Source organism: Corythoichthys intestinalis, chromosome 6, assembly GCF_030265065.1.
Source record: "Corythoichthys intestinalis isolate RoL2023-P3 chromosome 6, ASM3026506v1, whole genome shotgun sequence".
Classification (NCBI taxonomy): Eukaryota; Metazoa; Chordata; class Actinopteri; order Syngnathiformes; family Syngnathidae; genus Corythoichthys; species Corythoichthys intestinalis.
The window spans coordinates 42,387,628-42,403,973 of record NC_080400.1 but is presented as its reverse complement, the minus strand read 5'-3'; the positions used below and the strand labels follow the sequence as shown (position 1 = coordinate 42,403,973).

Sequence of the window (16,346 nt, the reverse complement as noted above, 5' to 3'; positions counted from 1 at the left end):
GTATGTTCTTCCACATCTTAACCGGTCAAGTTGGCACCAAGGACATCATTTTCGGACAGAATTGGAAGGTTTAGCTCAGTAAATATCTCGTTGGTACACTATTTCCATGCATTTAGTATGTGAGACAAACGCAAGCTTGACCTGCTTAGCCACAATTGCTAATGTCATAAATATTAATGAGCAAAAGTGACGTGTTGCGTGTGGTCCGCCATTGAGATCCACATGGGTTCATATTTTGGTACTGTGCCTATCCATGCGCTGCACAGTAAATTGTGGCTCAAGTGTATTTTGGTGCTAGCACAGTCCACACTGAATGTGGTTTGGGCAGATTTTCAATGCTTAGTATATTAAGTTTGAACTTACTACATCGAAACAGCATTCTGAGATACGAACTTCCCCAAAGTCAACACGACTGATACAATTCATCCTTGATGAAATGGACAGATGAAGAACATATCTAGGGTATTCGACCAAAATTTGCTCAGATGCAAGCTTTTCAATTGGAACAGTACTTGGTCTGACAGTAACAACCTTTCTGACCCAAGAGAGGCATACCAACGCAGTGGTTTGGGCAGATTCTCAATGCTTAGTATATTAAGTTTGAACTTACAGTGGGGAGAACAAGTATTTGATACACTGCCAATGGGTTTTCCCATTGACAGTGTATCAAATACTTGTTCTCCCCGCTGTACTACATTGTCAACAGCATTCTGAGATACGAACTTCCCCAAAGTCAACACGACTGATACGATTCATCCTTGATGAAATGGACAAATGAAGAACATATCTAGGGTATTCGACCAAAATTTGCTCAGATGCAAGCTTTTCAATTGGAACAGTACTTGGTCTGGCAGTAACAACCTTTCTGACCCAAGATAGGCATACCAACGCAGTGAGTGGGTGTCCTTACATCCAAAGCAGGGATGAAAAGCACACTTTTGTTGTGCTGCCGAAGAAGGGATCTAAGTTTTGGCGCTGGGTAAACCGCTGGTCTTGCATTCACAAATGCACAAACAGTATTCTTTGAACCCTATGACTCATTGTATACTGTAATGGTGGTGGTTTGGGGTCACACACGGACATGAGTGATCAGAGTAGAAGCGCTCATTTCACTGCACAGATTTCTCTTGCCAAATTCATGTAATCTCTGCCCAGTGAGTCTAGGCTAGGGCACATGGAGTTGAGATGATAGTCTCTGAGCTGTGCGGAGTTCTACTCTGACAAGCGTCTATATATATACTCTGAAATGTGAGCAGATATAACATTGCTGAAGCCACCCTGACGCCTACCATTGCTTGCTTCCAGTCATCAGCTGCAAACTGCTTCATATTAATCTTGGCATTGCTATTTGACAACTTAATCTCAAAAGCCACAGGTGGATCTAATCCAACTGCAAAAGCAGTTGTATTTAGCCCCACTGAAATCTAGGATATCCTGGTTATGTATTCAAGTAAATGTAAATAATTGCAAAATAAATACTAGCTGGGAGAGCTTGGAAAAGATACAATTTTGATCAAGCATACAGTTTGATCAAACGCACATTGGTTTTCTGCTGTTGCACACATTACTGTACAGTATATCAATTAATAAAAAAAAACCAAAAATCAAAACCAACATTTAGAACTCCTAACCCAGGTTAAAGTGCTGTGTTAGAGTTTGGTTTCTCGCCTTTTTTATTCTCGTACTACCCATCCCATAAAAATCTGCGACTGGCTTTGTAAATACGCGAAAGGCCTCCAGGTTTAGCAATGTCTGATGGTGGGCAGAAAACTAGGAGAAGAAGAAGAAATAATAGGCAAGTGACCCTTTCCCCTTCTGTCTGTTTAATCTGCTGTGTGGAAAATCTTGTGATTCTCTAAGCATAATTCTATCGATCCTACGAGAAAACTTTGATTTTATTAATACTACGTTAAAACTGAACACAAGCTGAGTTCTTCCTGCAATATCATTACATATGAAGCCATTGCAGTCCGTGAATAAAGTATGTCACAAGTGTGTTCGGAGAAGGAAAGAGGTGAAAACTATACAAAGCATCTTAGGTGACAAATGGAGTGCAAAGTATTTTACTTGTCCGGTCTGAACATAGAAGACTCTGAGCAAAATTTGGTGAAGTGCAAATTTTTTTTTTTCGAAAAACAGTTTTAATATTGAAATGTAATAAATGTCTTTGAAACACAATCATATTACTGAATACGAACAGTGCCTAATATACCGTAATTTTTTTACTATAAACCACTACTTTTTTCCCTCCCATTGACATGCACCTTATAGACCAATGTGGCTTTCTTGTGCACTCAGACATAAACATCTGGTGTGGAAGCAATGATGGCAGTGCAGATTATTGATCTGCCTTGTCAAATCCGTGCGTGGAAGTCTTTACATTGTCTGCACAGTTCTTCTTCTTATTTTTTTTTATAATGCTGATAATCCCTAGAACCAATTACATATACATTACCTATATATGTACAGTACTTCCATCCTTTCCTATAGAAAAACCTGTTTCTAAACCTGAACAATTTGGAGGGTCACAAACCTTCCCAATTTTGTGTGTGTATAGATGCGAGTCATAAAAAAAAAAAAATAATAATAATAATATTAAGAAGTCGATTGATTTCAGTAACCCCATTTAAAATGTGAGACTTGCACTTCAATACAGATAGACTCGTATATCTAAAATATTGATGCTTTTTTTTTTTTGGATGACTAACTGACAATTCATGAAAATCCCAAATTCAGTATCTCAGAAAAACTGAATATTACTAAGTTATGAGTCAATGACCGATAGAAAAAGGATTTCTATTGGAAACTTAAAGTGCCTGTGACACAAAAAAGCATGTTTATTTCAAATTATACGCGGTATTTTATTCTCCTGAATGAAATGGACTGCTTGGATGTATGTGGAAGCGATCGATATTATTTATTCAATTTTTTAAATCCTGCGCCATGAAAATGAGTAACTTCCGGTTGGTGTCTGGATTGAGGAAGAATGCGAATGTGATATCAGCGGACTAATCATTTTCACAATAGAGCCATGACTATAGTATGCAGAAGGACTGCGATTCAGCTGATTTTGCGGATTAATTTGTTTATTTTTTTGCGTCACGCCAGCCCAATGTGCTGCAGTCTTTGTTGCTACACCAGGGAGAGTGGAGTGAGGCTATTTGGATTTCCAAAAGCCCCTGTTCACTGCAAAGAATGGGCAAAACACGTCCGACAATCTAGAGACCATTGGACGGATGACGAAGTGAGTAAGCTACGTGTTTTATGTTATGTCAAATACTGGGATCATGGCAAACGTTTTAATAAGGAGGCGGCTTGCTAATTGTGGGTGACAATGCTCCCTGTCCACCGAGATAGTCACTCGGCCAACGACTGGCGGCTTGTCGCACACTATGGTCACCAGCTGATCAAGGCGTGCCCACCTAAACAGCACTGTCCTTGGCTTGAGCCCGGGGAGCCACGCGCTCAGACATCGGCCGGCTTGTCCACCGAGAATGCGCTATTTTTAGTGTTCATTCCCCTCTGCGTCCGCGGCAACGACCACTGCCTACCTGCCGGGGCTGCAGCAGAACAACGAGCTGAAACTTGCTTGCCGCCAGGGGCTGGCCAATCGGTGAAGACAATCACCCCGCAGCCGTGTGTAACATGAGTCGGGGTAATTTTGTGTGATTTTTTGTTTTCGAAAGGTGAGAAAGAGCCACTTGGAATTGCCGCTTGGTTAGGGTTAGCATGTCGCCTTTGCTTTCACGCCTCCTGTTTTGTTTACGCTCTGTCCTCCATCTCCGAAGCCGAGGCAGGGAAATGACAAAAGCCGGACTAGCTCCAGTGGCATAAAATATTGTTCGGGAAGTTTAAGAAGTCGTCAGTTTCGACCATTATGCAGTAATTTAGCCCTGTCGTACTGAATAAATGCATTTTTAATATTTCATATTCCATTTAGCACAAGACCTATATGTCATGACCATACAATTCATTTAGCAATTGGGGGAAAAATACTTAAATGAAAAGAATATCCTGCAAAAATATTGGAGTAGAGAGATTAAAACAATGATTACATTTTGCTGCTCTGTCGCATTTTCCTCATTCTGAATCTTCCTCAATAGGCTCAATTGTAAATCAGCTGAAATCATTACTCTGCCGACGTCATCACCCAGATGGAGGCGCTAGAGCGCTATAATGACAGGCGGGGCTAAATGTCAGATTAAAAGACTCATTTTTCGTCATCTGCGCTTTGCCAAATTGTTGTATATAGCCGAATCGTCTCAAAATATGATTCAAATTCACATAATATGGCTATTTAAGATTTTTTTAATGGTGTCACAGACACTTTAAAGCAGGGGTGCCCAATCCCGGTCCTCGAGAGCCCCTATCCAGCTTGTTTTCCGTGTCTCCCTCCTTTAACACACCTGAATCAAATGATCAGCTCATCAGAAAGCTCTGCAGCAGCCTGATAACGATCCTGATCAGTTGATTCAGGTGTGTTAGAGGAGGGAGACATGGAAAACAAGCTGGATAGGGGCTCTCGAGGACCGGGATTGGGCACCCCTGCTTTAAAGGTATGAACATGAAAGGTATGAGCATGTACAGCATTCAGTACTTTTGTTGGGGCTCCTTTGGCCTGAATTACCGCCGCAATGCAGCGTGGCATGGAGTCGATCAGTGTTTGGCACTGCTCTGGTGTTGTGAGAGCCCAGGTTGATCTGATAGTGGCCTTCTGCTCTACTGCATTGTTGGTTCTGGCGTCTCACATTTTCCTCTTCACAATAGATTTTCAATGCTGTTAAGGTCAGGCAAGTTTGCCAGCCAATAAAGAAAAGGTGCATGGTCTTTAAACCAGGTAAAGGTAGCCTTGGCACTGTGTGCATGTGCTAAATCCTCTTGGAAAATGAAATCTGCATCTTAATAAAGTTGTTTTGCAGCATCCTAAACCATCACTGACTTTGGAATCTTTACAATTGGATTGTGTGCTTCTCCTGTTTTCCTCAAGAATGAGACCTTGATTGCCACCAAATAGACTTCCATCAGTGAGCATAACTTTGGACTACTCAGCAGCAGTCCAGTAGAGACGCTTCTGACGCTCTCTCTCGTTCAAGAGTAAGTGGACATAAGGAATGCAACTAGGGTTGTTCCGATCATGTTTTTTTTGTCCCCGATCCGATCCCGATCATTTTAGTTTGAGTATCTGCCGATCCCGATATTTCCCGATCCGATTGCTTTTTTTTTTGCTCCCGATTCAATTCCAATCATTCCCGATAATTTTTCCCAATCATATAACTTTTTGGCAATGCATTAAGAAAAAAATGAATAAAAACTCAGATGAATATATACATTCAACATACAGTACATAAGTACTGTATTTGTTTATTATGACAATAAATCCAATAAATAGAGCGATTGTAAGGCATTAACCATTTAAAAGAAGGCTCCGAAGGCTGCCAAAATTCACTCCACTCATTTTATGCTGCCTTTTAGCTCTATGTACTGTATGGGTAAAATGCCGCCATTATAGATTGAACAGGACAATGCGTGAGTGTGTCGTGCACCGCATGCGTTAATTGCGTTAAATATTGTAACGTGATAAATGTAAAAAATATTAATTCTCGCTGTTAACGCGATAAATTTGATAACCCTACCTTAAACTTAAACTAAAGACTCTGGAAGAGTGTAACACATTATGTCTGTAACGTTAAATACATTTAGAAAACGATTTAATTAAAAAAAAAATATATATATATATATATATATATATTTAAAAAAGGCATGTCCGATATTTTTTTTCCGATTCCGATACTTTGAAAATGAAGTGATCGGGATGCCGATCGATCGGGACATCTCTAAATGCAACAGCTGAAAACCATGTCTTGAATAAATCTGTCCATGGTGGCATTGACCCGAGCTGCAGTTCACTATATGTGAATCTACCCAATTTTAAATGAGTTATATCTCACAACGCAACTTTTTTTTACCACGTCTTTTCCTTCCCTTCACCTCTCTATTGATGAGCTAAGACACAGAGCTCTGTGAACAGCCAACCACTTTCGCAATGACTTATTGGGCCTTGCCCTCCTTGTCAAGGTGTCAATGGTTGTCTTTTGATGACTGCGTACTCTGCAGAACTAGACCAATAGAGGAACTTTTTGAAAGGAATTACTGAAATAGATAAACTTTTTACTGATATTCAATTTGACCAGCACCTGTATATGCTCATATTAAGAATGTTACTTGCATTCTATGCTTGAGTTGAGTACATTGTGTAAAATGTTTATAGATTTGTGTAGCAACAGTTAAGATGCTTGAGCCTCCATCATGTTGCAATAAGCTTGTGCGGTACTATATGTATTGACTGAGATGCAGTGTTGTTAATAACGGCGTTAAGAGTATAACTGCGTTACTAACGCTGTTATTTTTTTCAGTAGTGAGTAATCTAATTAATTAATTTCTCATCTTGGCAACGCCGTTACTGTTACTGAGGGTGTAAAAGCATTCGTTACTATGCGTTACTACGTTGGTTGAATGGCGCGAGAAAAGTCTGAGAGACACGGACTCGTGGAGAAGAGAGAGCAGAGCAAGAGTGGGAAGAAGGGAAGGAAGTTTTGATGCTGTTGCAAACGCGATGCTAGGTGGCTCCATAATACCTGACTGTAGCCGATAGCCTACAAACTACGCACACATGATGCTAGAGTAGATCTCACATGTATATAGAACTAGATGTGAAATGATAGACTCGCCGGCGGTAGTAAACAGCCGCCATCTTAAAGCAGTAAACTTCTTTGGAAGGCTCTGTTGTAGAGAACCTTCCTAGCGAACCCAAGTAACTTTTTATCTACAATACTCCTAAATCGGCAAAATCTTGACATGAATCTATTAATAAATGATGAAACAGTTTTAAAACTTTCACATGTCGAAAGTAGTCCGAAGGGAACTAATGCAATAACCGGTAGCAATTTTAACAACTACAATGGTTGATTCAAAACATTAAATGACTTCCAAACATAGCAAAGGTTACTCTTTTTTTTTTTTTTTTTTTTTTTTTTTTTTTTATGAAAAAAACAAAAAACAAAACAAAACCAAAAACAAACAAAAAAAAACCCGAAAGGTAACACCAGTTACTTTGCCAAGTAACCAATTACTCTTACATTCAGGTAACAGAGTTACTAAAGCAATTACTTTTTGAGAGAAGTAATTTGTAACTGTAATTAATTACTGTTTTAAAGAAAGATTTTATACTTTTACTTTCATTTTGTCATAAACTGGTAAGTATATTGTTGATACTTTTCCCGCTACAGGATGTGTTTCAAGTTCACTGCTAAAATAGAAGTGGATAGTGAATGTTTACATTGTCTCTTCAATCAGAAAAAAAAAAAAAAACAATACACTTATTATCCCAGTATGTTCTCCAAGATCTCTATTTTGAAACAGTATTAAGAGTGGAAGCATTCTTGGGAAATACAGTATATGACAAAACAACTAAAAGCAACATAATACTGACTTAGAGTGGCATATCACAAGAAACATATTTCAGATGAAGAAATAATGCAGGACAAAATAATGGATACATTGTTTGAAGGAAAACAGGAAATGACAGATAAAATCACCTTGTTTTTTTTTCTCAGCTATTTGCTTTAATTGCTAGCATGTCAAGATAAAAACAACACCATTTTAGTTCATATTATTGTTGTTCTGGTCAAGAAAGCCCTTTATTTTGAGTCTATTATCCAATGGTGTTTTTCCAAACGTTTTCAAATTGAACAATTGCCATATTTTTCCCGCGGTACACTTGCTACTACCTTCCAAGATATTTGAAATCTCAACATATTTTAGCTGTTTTTTTTTTAAATGATCAATTTGTATGCTGATCTTCAGTTAGACATTTTAAGCATTTCACCTCCAACACACATTTACAATTAATACAATCATAATTGCCAACAGTATGGAAGTTTACGTAGTCTGGATCTCATTTTATTTACCACTGTCATTGTAACCACTTATCAACTATAATAGCACCCTGAATTGACCCCTAGTCAATCTCAGGTAAACAACATTTTTATTTATTTATCACCCCCCCCCCCCCCCCCCCAATAGAGGAACCTACATAACATATCGACATAAATTCGTACTTTGTGAAATACAAGCATACCTCATTGTACATAAACAGGTTTATTAAAAAAAAAAACAAAAAAACAACATAATAAACGTAAAGAAACCTGACACAGTATAGCCTTATGAAGCCTTGTGAAACTTTTACGATAATTTACTAAGCTTTTCCAATGTCAATGCCATTTCTCTGATCCAGGACTGAATAGAGGATAAAGATTCCTTGAAGATAGAGCAACCATGTTCCTGGCTTACTGGAGGCCAAAGTTAATCAGAGTCAACCAATTCGAGTTAACAGAAAGGTTATCTGGATATATCCCAAAGAAGGTTTTCCTACACAGGGCACCTGGATACATTTTGATTTTCAAGACAACCACAGCCTAGGACATTCCCATAGATAATTATTTCAGAGTCCTCTTCTCTGTCAAACATTTCACACATGTATCTGGAATGCCAAGAGACAATTTACTGAGTTTCTCAGGGGTTATTTAAAGTACTTATCAGATATTATTGTTTTGATTTCAGTTGAGTTACAAGTGTTTGTGATTGAGCGCTTAAGCAAGTTGGCCACTCAGCTTCTTCAATATCTTCCTTAATGTTTAAATTTAATTCCCTCACTCCTATCAAGAGAATGAATTCATTGCCGTATAAGATTAGTGTTACAGTTGCCATTTTCATGTATTCATTTTCTAAACCTAATCCTCAAGGCAAGACAGTGGTGGCTATGTGTAGCCTGGCCATGAGATGAAGCGTTTAAGAGAATCTTTCTCAGGAATTGAGTACTTCAAACAAAGGTCATGAAGTGCCTTGAACACACAACACATGGCCCCAATTTTTGTATTATTATGGGGTCAATGACCGAAATGAACAATAATCGGAAGTGAGGTTAGGTTAACCTCTCTAACTCACTAAGACTTGATAAAGTGTTATTCATTATTACCAAGGGCGTAGGTTTGGGCTCAACTTTGGTAGGGACGCTATTATATCATAACCTGCATGTACACTTTTTGCTGGGGATGGAACATTAATAAGACCAAAAAGATTGTGTACATTTCTCAAAAATAGCTGGTTACTTCATAAAAATGAAAAAAGTTAAAATTATTTTCATAGGGAGAAAGTCATTTTTCAAAATGCTTGCTTCATATAAAGGAAATTTACTGTGGTGTTTTTTTTTTTTTGGGGGGGGGGGGGGGGCTTAAAAATGTCTATAGGCTGCTAAAATAAATATATTTTTTAAATGATGTAGAAAATAAATACATTTTCGTTGATGAATAAATGCACAAATGCACAGTCCAAAGTTGACAGTAGAAAACATACAGAAGGACACCTCTCTGGGCAGCTTTCTACTCTAGTTTTACAGGTTACCAAGTTCACACAGTTTAATGTTATGCTAACTCTGATGCTAACTCTGATGCAGGTTGGACTTTCAGTGCAAAATTAGTGGTGTGTTCCCCACCTCCAAAACATTGACATCTTTTTACATTACTTGCAGTGGCTGCTGCCGCTGGCCGAAAAAAAGAAAAAAACTTCTAAATATCCCTCCTCTTCAAAGGGGGCAGAGGAGGCGGCATATTGACAGGTACTAGTATTTCTGTCGGGACTGTGTAAATGTGGGGGTTCTAGTCATCAGCCAATCAAACGTGCATTAGAGAGGGGAAAAAATGGACTGGCACATTCCGCAAGTGAAAAGGGCTAAGTTTGAACATAAAGTAATTCACTTAATAATGGTAGGGTCAATTCTATCCTAACAACACAAGGGAAGACAATCTAAATTACCTTTATTGCTGAACTCATTGTATAATGCAAATAAAATTGCTTAAAAGTTGGCAAACCTACGCCCTTGATTATTACATGTGCTGAAAGTGGGTTCCGCATACAACAATTTTATGGATTTAATATCTTCAAAGTCTCTACCTTGTTAATAAATTGAACAATGTTTTAAAACTCTGGTTTCCATGGGGGTTAATGGTTTTCTTTAATGTATGTAAAGGTATTCCATGACAGTACACTACTAGCACATGTCTATACATCCTAAAGAACTCTAACAGCAGTGTAAATGTTTAAAATGATGCGTGTGACACAATTACCTGCCGTAGCAGTTCCCATAGACTGCGAAGGCTTTTAGGCTACTTGCCCTGCTTTTGCTGACCCACGTGTCCACACACTCACAGGCTTTGTAACACTGATCCCACCTGAGGAAACATAAGGACACATTGGGTGCTGTACCACTCATACAATAAGCCTGTGAAACACAAAAGATCCAAAGTTTACACCAGGATTGGTTCTTTCCAGTGAACCAATCTTCCAAAAATATATCCCATATTATCATAAGATACAATATATAATTGATGCTAATAATAGACGTCACAAAATATTTAAAAAAAAAAACAACAACAAAAAAACAACAACTTCAAATTAAATGAATCAAACAGCAAGGAAAATTGGTTCTTGATTCATATACAATGTGTTGTTAATTATAATTCAACACGCAAACACAATTGACATGTAATTTGGCATCAGGAGGAACTATCACAAAGATCCAGTGTTTTCATCCTGGAGTCTCAAAAGTCCTACATTGCCTCGGCATCAATAAATGCCTGTTCAAAACTTGACTATTCAGAAAAACGCATGTCACACTTGTATCATCAAATGAGGAAAATGCGCAATGATGAAGCTTAGGTAAAGAGAACTTATTTTGTGACTGACACCATCTGGAATTGCTTAGGTACAGATAATTCTAATTTTATGACTGACACCATCTGGAAAACCTTTTTATTCCAACACAGTACTTCATGGCTCACTTTCAACCACCAGAACTACTTTGTAGAAATAATTTACTTTCACTATCCGGGGCACTGGCTGCCTCCCACTTAGTGGTCTCTTGTCAGGCAGCGGAAAAAAACAAATCATTACAGTACTTTCTTGAGAAGCAGCTAGACGACAATGGCACCCAAAACTACATCAACAATAACAAAAATTAAGAAATACTGAAAATGCATTGTAAGGTCCTCACCCTTGTTGTTCGGAGCAGTCATGCCAATGGGAAGAGAGTAAAGGGCTGCTGCTGCTTGGGAGACGGTAGCCCCAGAGTGTGAGAGGATAGTATGAGCACAGCCATCCAGAATGCCACAGATCAAGTTACAGAGCTGGTAAATATAGCAGACACCTATGACCTCTGCGGGTCACTCAACACTGTGAGGCATTCCAATTTGCTTTTAAAGAACCAGCATTACCCCTTGTACAGTATGAGCACCGGGCAAACAAACAGGCACACCGAAGATACAATTCGAACTCAATAATTAAGTCAGCTCACAAGGAAAGCTGTATTTGTGCCTCCAAGTCATTTCTGCTTTGTGCCAGTAGATAATGGCATGCTACTGCAAATAGAATAGCAACTGTATTCGTACTGGACTCGAGACTTCACACTGCTAAGTAAATTGCGATAATGCAAACAAGACAGTAGTCAACACAATCTACTCATTGATGCTACTCATGTCATTGTAATCAAAACAACTGCTTCCATAGGAAAAAAAAACGTATTGCGTGAATGCATGAAACTTGCACGACTTTACAGGGCACATCTATAACTATTCAATAATATTTAAAGCATTTACATATGTACAGTTTATTACTAATGTGATGTATAACCGATACAACTTAATTGATAAAAGTAGAACCTTTAAGTAGAGAATTCAAGCTAAATGATGGCAATAATGTGGTTGCACAACTTTGCGCAACTGCTTATGACTGGAGTGGTACTGCAGCTGTATGCAGAATACATTCAGACACTTTGTTAAAAGGGGGTCAGCAGACATCTGCCAGTATTTGGAAGTCCCTCTAAATAACCAAATGTTCGAATAGCCTTTCTTGACATTTTTGTGCTTTCCAGCAGAAGCCGGAAGGTTTTGTGTTAACAGTGAGTGCTAGTTATAAATGTTCATGATTCCCACCACCTTGACTGAGGCCCGAAGCCCAGCAGAAGAACATCAGCACCAAATATTATGCTGCTGACCACAATACAGTACTGTAGGTATGGTGTGTTTTGGGGGGCGTGATGGGCAATGTTGTGTTTGTGACAAATAACTTTTCAGCAGACGCACAACACATTTCCCCTTGTGCTTTTGGGAGATTCCAATTGTCAGATAAAATAGGCTGCCTTGCCTCCATATCCCATAACAGACATATACAAAATAAAGTGAGACTTCTCTTATGTTATACACTCCCTTGGTACTTTACTGAAATTTCTGCAGCGCCTTCAATGTTCTTTTCTGTGACTAGTTTTATTCTCTTTCTCTATTTTGGAAGGATGTTCTGTTATTGATACCTATGATCAATGAGATCCCTCTGATGCTGGGCTTGTGCTACACGATGTGATGACAAACAGTGGTAAGAAATAGTATCAACCTTTTGTAATTTTTCACATTTCTGCATAAATCACCATCAAATGTGATCTGATCTTTATCAAAATCACACAGATGAAAAACATTGCTGTGAAACATCACATTTAGTATTTTGTGCCCCCTCCCCTTTGGCAGCAAAAACTTCAACCAGATGCTTCCTGTAGCTGCAAAATAGTCTGGCACATTCATCAGGACTAATCCTGGCCCATTCTTCTCTACGAAACTGCTGTAATTGTTCAGTCAGATTCCTTGGATGTCAGGCATGAATCACTGTCTTTAGGTCTTGCCACAGGATCTCAGTGGGGTTCAAGTCTGGACTTTGACCTGGCCACTCCAGAAAGTGTATTTTGTTCTTCTGAAACCTTTCTGGAGTTGATTTATTTATTTATTTAAAAGGTGACAGCTGTACAGATTGTCATATATCATGAGTTCAAATGTGATTTGTCAATTCTAACTACATGGATATATCTGTTTTAAGAGGGTATGCAAATGGTTTTAATTGTCTACCTTAACCTTACTTATTGGTCGCTAAGTATGTGGGAATGTGCTCATTAAAAAGTAGTCATACATATGAGGGGGCGGGGGTGGCAGATACGCCTACATAATTATGCATTATTGTTTTTTTGTTCAATTTAACAATCCGCGGCACCTTGTCCTTATAAGTAAACATTATTCCTATAAGCAAACATGTTAATGTGACATGTACCAATGCTATCCCCTCCATTTTGTATTTCACTTGTCATCATTAGTATCACATGAGAGCTGAACAAGACCCAAACTGAACCTCGGCGAGAGGCATAGTACACCCTAGGCACATATTGAAGAAAACACTCATTCACAATTACATTTGAAAGCCTTTAACCTATTATAGAGCACTCTTTGGCTCATTGGCTTCCACTGACGGTGCTTGGCGAACTTAGAGAAAATTCATGCAAACATGGAAAAATCATGCAAATTCTGTGCAGGAGGGATGAGGCCTGAGCCAGCAGGAGGGATGGGGCCTGAGCAAATAGTCAAACCTATGAACTGTGAGGCAGATGTGCCTAACACTGGGCCCACCGTGCTACAGACCTCTAAAATATCAACCACAATGATAAACATTCATTTAAAAGTGTAAGGATTATTATGTATATAACTTTATATTTCACTTTCAGAAACAACTCTTGTATTGAAAGACAGTAGATTGTGCAGGTGTGCCATTTAAAATCACTAATAAAATATATGATGAAAAAAAAAATACACGATAGTTTTTTTTTTTTTAATGAAATCCAACTCCTACTCTCTTTCCCTGAAGAAATGACGTGTGTGGAAAAGGATTGAGGTGGTGATGTGGTGGACTGGCACCAGGAAAGAAAGGTGTTATGTTACATGACACAAACTGGATGGCACATAACGCACTCAGTGCAGAATTTACAACATAGGCTTGAGTAAAGTTTTTTAAAAAAATTTTATTATTGCATATGATTAAAAAAAAAAAAAAAAAAAAAAAAAAAAAAAAAAAAACGTTTTTTTTTATTTTATTTTTTTTTTAAGAAATTTGTATCCTTGTAAAGTTATTAGTTTGTATTTAAGAGCTGGGAGAAGACATTGGGAAGTGAATAAAATACTTAAGATTATTTTGCACTAAATTTACATCCCCTTTTTCAACATAAAAAAACCCCAACTTGATACAGGAAGTAACTATTTTTGGTAATTAAAAATAAATATTAACCCAAGAAAGAGCTGGAGCCTACAGTACGGACGGAGTTCCACCTCCCCAGAAGTAATCCTGCTTACCGGCGGGCAGGGGCGCCGTATAGGGGGGAAAGGTGGTACTGATTCCAAGGGCCCATGGCCTGAGGGGGCCCACAAAGAAAATTAGAGCATTAGGTAATCGTTTGCAAATTTAAATATTAATCATTATAATTTTAAAAGGTATAAAACGAAGGGTTTCTTTTTCTTGTTTTGTTTTTGGCAAAAAGTAAACATCCAGAGAGCATATGTATTGCCAGCAACACCCCCGCGTATTTTCATTAATTGGTTTCGTCCGCCCTTCCTTTGATCAGACCGCGCGCAGGCTGAGCAGCGGTGCACATTTACACCAGTCAATGACTTTGAGTACTGTGCGTGCGGTAGGCTACATCAAAAATGTTTTCAAAACAGAAATCAGGCTATCAAAAGAGGAAAGAAAATAAAGCAAAGCAGGAGAGGGGTAGAAAAGGCCAACAGGATGTGAAAAAGTACTTCACAAAGGAAGGTTGGTGTAAATTGTGTCAGTGTAGTGCTGAAAATTAACCTGTTATTTTAGCTCACGCGACGTCTATTAGAAAGCTCAGAAGCAGGTCCCAGCTCACTCCGTAAGAAATAAGGGATTTTTCCCGACCTCAGTGAGCGACATTGACCAATTCAAGAACATGAATTCCAAATAATGACGGCATTTTTTGGTATCATACAGATGTTGAAAGTTGGTGTGGATTTTTTTTTAATCTGGTTGAATCCAGTTTGTCAAGAATTTATTGAATTTAGTTTGTCATCAATTAAATTTAGTTAGTTAACAAGGAAGGGACCTGGCTTCGGAGCTGTAGCCTATAGTGGAGATTGTAAGTTTTCAAATGGGGCTAATGAAATACTGTAATTGTTTGCTAGCTAGTGTTTGCTCCACTTTTAGCTTACATTTAATTAGTACAGCAGGTTAACCCTTTCGCAAGCTCTCCACACCAAAACAGTTGTCTCTGCCCTCGCCTGTTGTAATAGGCACAAGCACAACTCCTCTTGCTGCGTCTGGCTCAGCAGCCCTGTCTCCTGACACCCTTTATGAGCCAGCCTCATCTTTACTCCCAACTGAAGGAGGTGAGGAATCAACTTGAACACTGCCACACCACACATAAAATATCAGTGGCTAAGAGACAAATAGTAATAAGTAATAATAATTAATAATAATAATTATTATTATTAATTAATGATACATAAATAATAATTAAATTAAGATACTAGAATAATATAGAAGATATTGTTATATTTGTCATTTTATGTACACTACAGAGCCAGGACCATCTTCAGTAAGACACCTGAACTCTGTGTATACTGCTACATTCCCCCGTAACTTGTCCTCTCTTGGTCTCCTGAATGCAATTTTTAAGATGCAGCTGCAAAGCATTTTTGGAGACGTGTGCATCACTTTACGAATATTTTGCACACTCCCCGTAACGGTTGCAGGCGGCGAGAGAGCTTTTAGTAAGCTAAAACTCATAAAAAATTATATGAGGTCCACTATGTGTCAGGACAGGCTTTCTAGTCTTGCCATGTTGTCCATTGAAAGTCAGTTGGCTAGGAAGCTAGACTTTAATGATTTGACTTTGCTATCAAGAAAGCTCGGCGCTGGGCTCTTGGTGACTAAGGCTGAGCAACCTGCAATCTGCTCGCTTTGTTTGTAATTGTGAGTGTGATTGCTTGTGTGTGTGTGTGTATGTGTGGTGTTCGCTTTGTTTGTTATATCATTCTAAAGATTGTGTTTTTGATTGGCGTTAATGTATGCTGTAGTATTGTTAGAATAAAAGTTTTGTTTTAACTTAAGTCATTCATTGTGGTATTGGAGAATATTTCTAATAAAAATATATTTAGATTGTAAAAGATGGGCTTCAGTACATTTCTTAAAGATGATATCAGTCTATTCATTATTGCTCTATTCGCTGTATGTTTACATAAATATATTTTCATCTTAAATTAATGCAGAAAATGCACAAATTAGTGTGTAAAGATTCACCAGAATGCAGGAAATTACGTAGTTGATACTCTAAATGTGTGTGTGTGTGTGTGTGTGTGTGTCCCGGCACTGGTGGTGGGGCCCAAAGTGATATCTTTTCATGGGGCCCA

General features: G+C 38.4%; 1 protein-coding gene across 3 annotated transcripts in view; it reads right to left on the bottom strand.

Annotated features, from left to right (window-relative positions):
• The window catches only part of usp2a (ubiquitin specific peptidase 2a), a 95,452-nt gene that overhangs the window by 64,920 nt on the left and 14,186 nt on the right, over positions 1–16,346 (bottom strand). The window contains exons 1-2 of one of the 3 annotated variants that reach the window (XM_057839047.1): positions 11,108–11,153; positions 10,182–10,286 (exon numbers count right to left, since the gene is read on the bottom strand). The exons of 1 other annotated variant lie outside the window; for it this stretch is intronic. The gene's annotated coding sequence lies outside the window, so the exon portion shown is untranslated. Of the gene's footprint in view, positions 1–10,181; positions 10,287–11,107; positions 11,154–16,346 lie in introns of those variants that run through there. One more of the 3 variants, XM_057839046.1, reaches the window with a different exon arrangement.